The sequence below is a fragment of the Acomys minous genome (genome assembly GCF_964271855.1).
Source record: "Acomys minous genome assembly, chromosome: 8".
Lineage (NCBI taxonomy): Eukaryota > Metazoa > Chordata > Mammalia > Rodentia > Muridae > Acomys > Acomys minous.
Genome location: NC_140489.1, coordinates 50,849,123 through 50,855,122, shown reverse-complemented (window position 1 = coordinate 50,855,122; position 6,000 = coordinate 50,849,123).

The window sequence follows — 6,000 nt, the reverse complement described above, 5'->3', positions numbered from 1 at the left end:
TAAGAATTCCTTCAGAAATGTTTTGGGCTATATTTAGAAATACATGAGCCAGCACAGACTGTCCCAGACCACACTAAGCCAGTCGAATTAGCAACACCACATACACTAGGAGCTGTGGATATCTGCAGGAGATGGGTAGGCTGAGAAGGAAGCTCAGGGTTTGCAGCATAAGAATTTTCAGTATTTGAAATATTGTCACTTTATGGTAAAATATCAAAGTTCAAATATTTATGATTGCCTTGGGAAGGATTTCTGTGGGCATCCTGATAGAAGTGGTTAGAACATAGTTTTGGCAATAATTGTAAGAAGTATTAAATATTTTATGAGAAATACATTAGTGTAAATCATCATTTTAAAAAGTGAAACATGAATCACTACCCAAAGAATTGGACTTTGGAGCAAGAAATTCTGATTTATCATCACTGTTGATACTGTGTATGTAAATGCCATTTCTCAGAAGCATAAAACTCCGAGTATAATATATTGGTTAGTGTAAGCAGTATAATATATATATTTCAAGCTGTGGTACTTTCATTAATCATATATTTTAAGAATTTTTATGAGGTATTGCATCCCATGTGGCGTTGATATGCATGCCTAATTTATGGCTTGGCAAGTGAATTATCCTAGACTCTTTTATGTTCTTGATGTATTGATTTTCAGTTGTGATAGATCATTTTAGATTGTACATCTTTCCTCATAGTGATTTATCCTCAGAATCACACAGACTGTGGAGCAAGCTGATGCAACCTCAGAACACTTCCTAAGGGCTATAAATAGAGTTGTTAACTGGAATTCTATGCCCAAGTAGGGAAGCATATTTAGCAAGTTGAAAGGAATAACTTTCATCCAGAATCTAATTAGTTGTTGAATGGGTGCCATAAAAAGTATTTTCATTGTGGTATATATTTTACTTCCATATGTAATCTTGTACCACATTGGGTATATATATATATAGGCAAGGAAGTATAATGTCAAAGAAAGAGATGTCATCAATTTGTCCAAATATCCTGATTATATGACTACTCTCTTTTAATCTTTATTGGTACCACTACATTTCTACTGATTTATCTAAAATTTAATATCTCTTCTTTTCTTATAGAAAATTTCGATTGAGCAAGATTCCAATGAAAAAATATATAGTGGCTAGATACCTAAGTTCTGATGATCTTAGGAAATAATGTTGTTCAGAAGAATGTTAAAAAAAAAAAAAGAAGAAGAAGAAGAAAGAAAAAGAAAAAGAATAACTTGTCTTTGAAACCAGCCACCATTTTGGGGATCTTAGACTATGTAGTGAGCAATATCAAGGCCACTTTGAAGTAACACACCGTTTGTCACTGATCCCCATGGATGCAACATAGAGTGATATTTAAAAGAACACCTGTTTCTATAAGTACTGAGACACACTAAGCATTTGATAAATATTGTTGTGTGCAAAGTAGATGAATGAGTGAGTGAAACTATATTTTCAACTATAAAATCACTTTAGTATAATGACCACAATCTGAGACATAGCCAATTATTCAGTATTTGCTAGAAGTTTTGACTTTGAGAAGTGACTTTACTCTGTGTGTACGTGGGTGGGGCATTCATGTGTATGAATAAGGGCACATGTGTACCATGCTATATGGGTACAGATCTAACTTTCATATTTTCAGCTCATCTGAAATTTCAGATATGCTATCTTTAAAAGTTAAGTCACCAATATAACTAAATCATTTAGTAGCCTTTTCTAGTCAATTATGCTCTCAAGTACTAGGTCTATAATTACTAGCTGCTTTATGCACATTATTTAGTATTCTTCCCTTAAGCTTCATGATTTTTGCATAAATACGTTTATTGATTTGATAATAACCTATAAATAGTAAGACTTAGTCAAACAGATTTGATTAAGCCAAGTTTGTTTTAGGAATTTGATAAATACCTGTCAGGATTCAAAATACAAGGAATATGCCATCTTTATTTTTCTGTTTTCCTTTGTTTCTTTTTTCCTTTTTTTTTTTTTTCATTTTGGTGACAAGGTGTCACTTCTGTCTTGTAGCCCAGTCTAGTCTTAAACTCACCATGTAGTACAAACTGACCTCACAGTCATTGCAATCATCCCGTCTTAGCCATCTGTGTGCTGCGATTACTGGCTGAGCCTCATGTCCCACAGTGCTTCTTCATTTGTTTACATGAGATAGCTAAAATAAGGATGTTTTAGCTTTAATACAGCACTTTTGACATAAGTGTCAACACATTCTAAGGTAATAAAACTCATTTTATAACATGAGAAATTTGATGATCCTATAATTTTTTTCATAAGAAATATATTTATTAAAATGATCACAAAGAAACAGCATGTTATTGAGATGAGGTCCAGCTATCATATGACCATATTTGTGAAATAAAACACTGCTTAATTCTCATTATGAATATATATATATATATATATATATATATGAATCACTGATTAAAAATCTCAAATAAGTATACCACAATTGTGTGCTGAATAGCATTAAAAACAAGGTAAACTGTTTAAACATGATTAGGATTCTCAGCTGCTGCCATACCTGCCACTAGATGTCACACAGTTCTCACTCTGTCTCCTGGTACTGGGCTTGTAGATTATGCTAGATACTATTGCCTTTACAATATAAACTGCAGGCCACTGTTGCATATGGGACAATGCTTACTGATGTTTACCTTGGCGTGGGCTTTCTTAAAGGAATACCACTTGTGGCTCTACGTATGGAACCTTATTATTGGAATAATGGGGAACGTTTTCACAGCTCTGGAAGAGAAAGCAGAATATTAGCTTGTTTCAAAATTAGCTTTCAGAGCATCAGTTTTCAATGCCTATTGAAAAGAAGATATACTCATATTTGAGGTTGATTATATTTTTTTCTGAAATATTGGCAAAATTCAGTGGAGCTAAAGGACACAGGACTGAAACTTAAAGGATTTCTTTACATTTGATACATTTTGCTCAATCTTACTAAACGTACCATAAATCTCATAGCAATTTATGCTATCAGAATTAACATTTTCTAGTCCATGTCAGAATCCCACTCAGGAGGCAGAGGCAGGCACATCGCTGTGAGTTCCCGGTCAGCCTGGTCTACAACGTGAGTCTAAGACAGCTAAGGCTACACAGAGAAATCCTGTCTCGAAAAATGAAAAAATAAAACTAAAAATAAATAAAAACTGTATTAAGTTATTATTGCAAAACGAGAAAGTTCTGGCCATTCCTATAATATTTGTGTCAACCAACTACAGAGACGTCTTGAAACTGCCCATGATCACTCAAGGAAAACTGTCAAGTCTCATACGGATAGCTTGTTTCTCCTTCCTTTGTGTGCCCACCAGGCCTCCCCACCATGGGAGAGGGATCAAATTTGGGGCACCACAGTTCATGTCAGAGGCAGTCTGCACTTCCTTGACAACCGTGGAGGAATGAGCTGTCCACTGGCTAGGTCTGCACAGGGGGTCTAGGTTTTCTGCACACATTGACCATGGTTGGTGCAGCAGTTTGTCCAGGCACCCCTGGGTCCAGATCGCCAGGCCTTCATGGTCTCCTTGTGGGGCTCCAAACTTAAATTTTTATGTTGAGTAAGTAGAAATGAAGTCTCTTCAAAAATGTCATTTTGCTTTAGATTCGGAGACTTGAGTATGTATGTCAGTATGTGTCTTATTAAAAATACTTACTGTTATAGCAGTATTTACCTGTCATCCCAGTACTCACAAGATTAGAAGTTATAATTTTATATTTAAAATTTATTTATTCACCTTACATCCTTATTGCTGCCCCCTCCTTCCTCTCCTCCTGGTGCTGCCCTCCCACCCTCCCACCCTTTTCCCCCAGCATAAACAACCAAGCAAGTTCTGTGCTAGCCATGGTTGTATGAAACTTTGACGAAGCAACAGCAGAGTACTGATGACACAGCCACTCTAGCTCTGCTGAGCAGAGTACCTGAGGATAGCCTTCTGGTATATATATGTAAATCTACATGCAGGGATGTATACACATGCTTCTACATTCAATTACAAGTGTTTGCACATGTATCCCAGGCATTTCTCATGGAGTCTTTTCTGACTACCAGCTCAAATATTCTACATTTCTGATCAATCAGACAGGAATATGTAAATCTACCACTGGTCTCAACTGCAAAGGGGTTAGAATCAATAATATTAGTACTGCCATATATTATAAAATTAAGGAAAAGTAATAGACATATTTGTTGCAAGAAGCCTGTGTAAATTATTTTCCCTACTAATAATAACAAAATATGTTCAAAGTAATAGCATCTTAAAATTATTCTTGGCTTATTATTTTGTAGAGGCTTCAATGACTACATTCCTTCTACGGAAAGTATTGATCAGGAAAAGCATTTTCAGACCAATTAGCTTAGCGGTAGTCTATTTCAGATCACTTACATAAATGTGAACAATTTCCAGTTCTTTAGCCACTAATTGAGAAAAAAAATCCCATGCCACAAACTGTTTGGGTAAAGCTCCTCATATCAGACTATATGCTGGGCTAAAGAATAAACAATACTCAAAATTCATCTCATCGTTTGCTCATTCTGAAGATGAGAGCTTGGTCAATGCAGATAAATCCAAAGCAAACTCTGCACTGATGTTTACTTGTCGGTTATGAAGGAGAAATTGGAGCGCAGATTTTTAAGTCACTTGTGGTTCAATATGTCAGCCTCAGCTTTGGGGGAAGGAATGATCGCTGAGCATTTTACTTGCCAATCAGACTTCTAAGCACAATTTATAGAGTGAAATTTGATGATGTCTTATGAATTTGTGGACTCTTATTTACGAGGGTTGATTGATGTCTAGTATGTTTTTTTTTAAAACAGTAGCTGAATGACTCCTAAATTGGGAACAGAAGAAACATATTTTATATACAAGCTGTTCAAATTGTATGCCCACCTTTTTTGAGACAGGATGTTTTATTAATGTTTATTAACAATCAGTATAATGCATTCTTTGAAGAGATGGGAATCTCAGTTTAAGATGTGATAGATATGAGCTATTGCATGAGGTTGTATTCTCTGAAAGTGTGGCAGGAGCTTTTTTGGTCTCCTATGAAGCTATCAGCAACCCGAAGCTCTTTAAACCTTGAAGGTTTGATAAGGGCAATTGAAAGACTGTGAACAAAGTTTAGCACTACTCCATTTCAGCAAAGAGGGATTAATTAAATTCAGTTCCCAAATCTCTGAGTGCTATATCAAGACTTCAGTGATTTAGTGTGGCTACAGAAGTTATATAACAGGCAAAACGCTCTGTTTCTTGAAATGGAAGGGAGTGGAAATGAGAGATGACTTAGCCAAGGGTGACCACATGTGATCTTCGACTGACCATTGCAGGGTGGGAGGGTCAGGCAGTCAGAGGAGGCAGTGCACTCTACTGCTTCTTACTTAAGGGGATTTGATGGTAGGATTTTTGTCACTCTGTTTGTTTGATTTTTTTTCTTTTTAGGAAAGAAAGATTATGGTTTTGTTACTTATTTCATCTCAGATCACTGTTATGAGAGTCAAACCCTGCCAAACATCATCTCAGACTGATCCAACACTGAGCTGTTTTAAGACAAAAAAGAAAAATCAAGAGGAGAGTAATTGTAAAGACTCTCTGGCTTCCTACTAAATCTAGGCTCAGCCTACCTGGGATGGTTAATATCTATTATCAACCTGGCTAATGTAGGAGTAGGTAAGATGTATAAAACACACACTAGGTATATCTTTGAGGAAATATCCATAGATAATCAACTAAAGAGAAGAGACAGGCCTGCTGATCCGTAGCTTCATCCCACAGGCTTAGAGCCTGGGTAGAGTAAAGGATAAAAGGGGAAGCTTGTATTAACAAACATTCTCCCTTTGTTTCTTGCCCTCTGGGATTTGATCTGACTTACCACAAATACATGTGCCATGATGTATTGAAACCCCTGACAACTTTAGTCAGAACAAGTATGTCATCTTTGTAAATTGTTTCTGCTGGTTACTCACTTTTAGT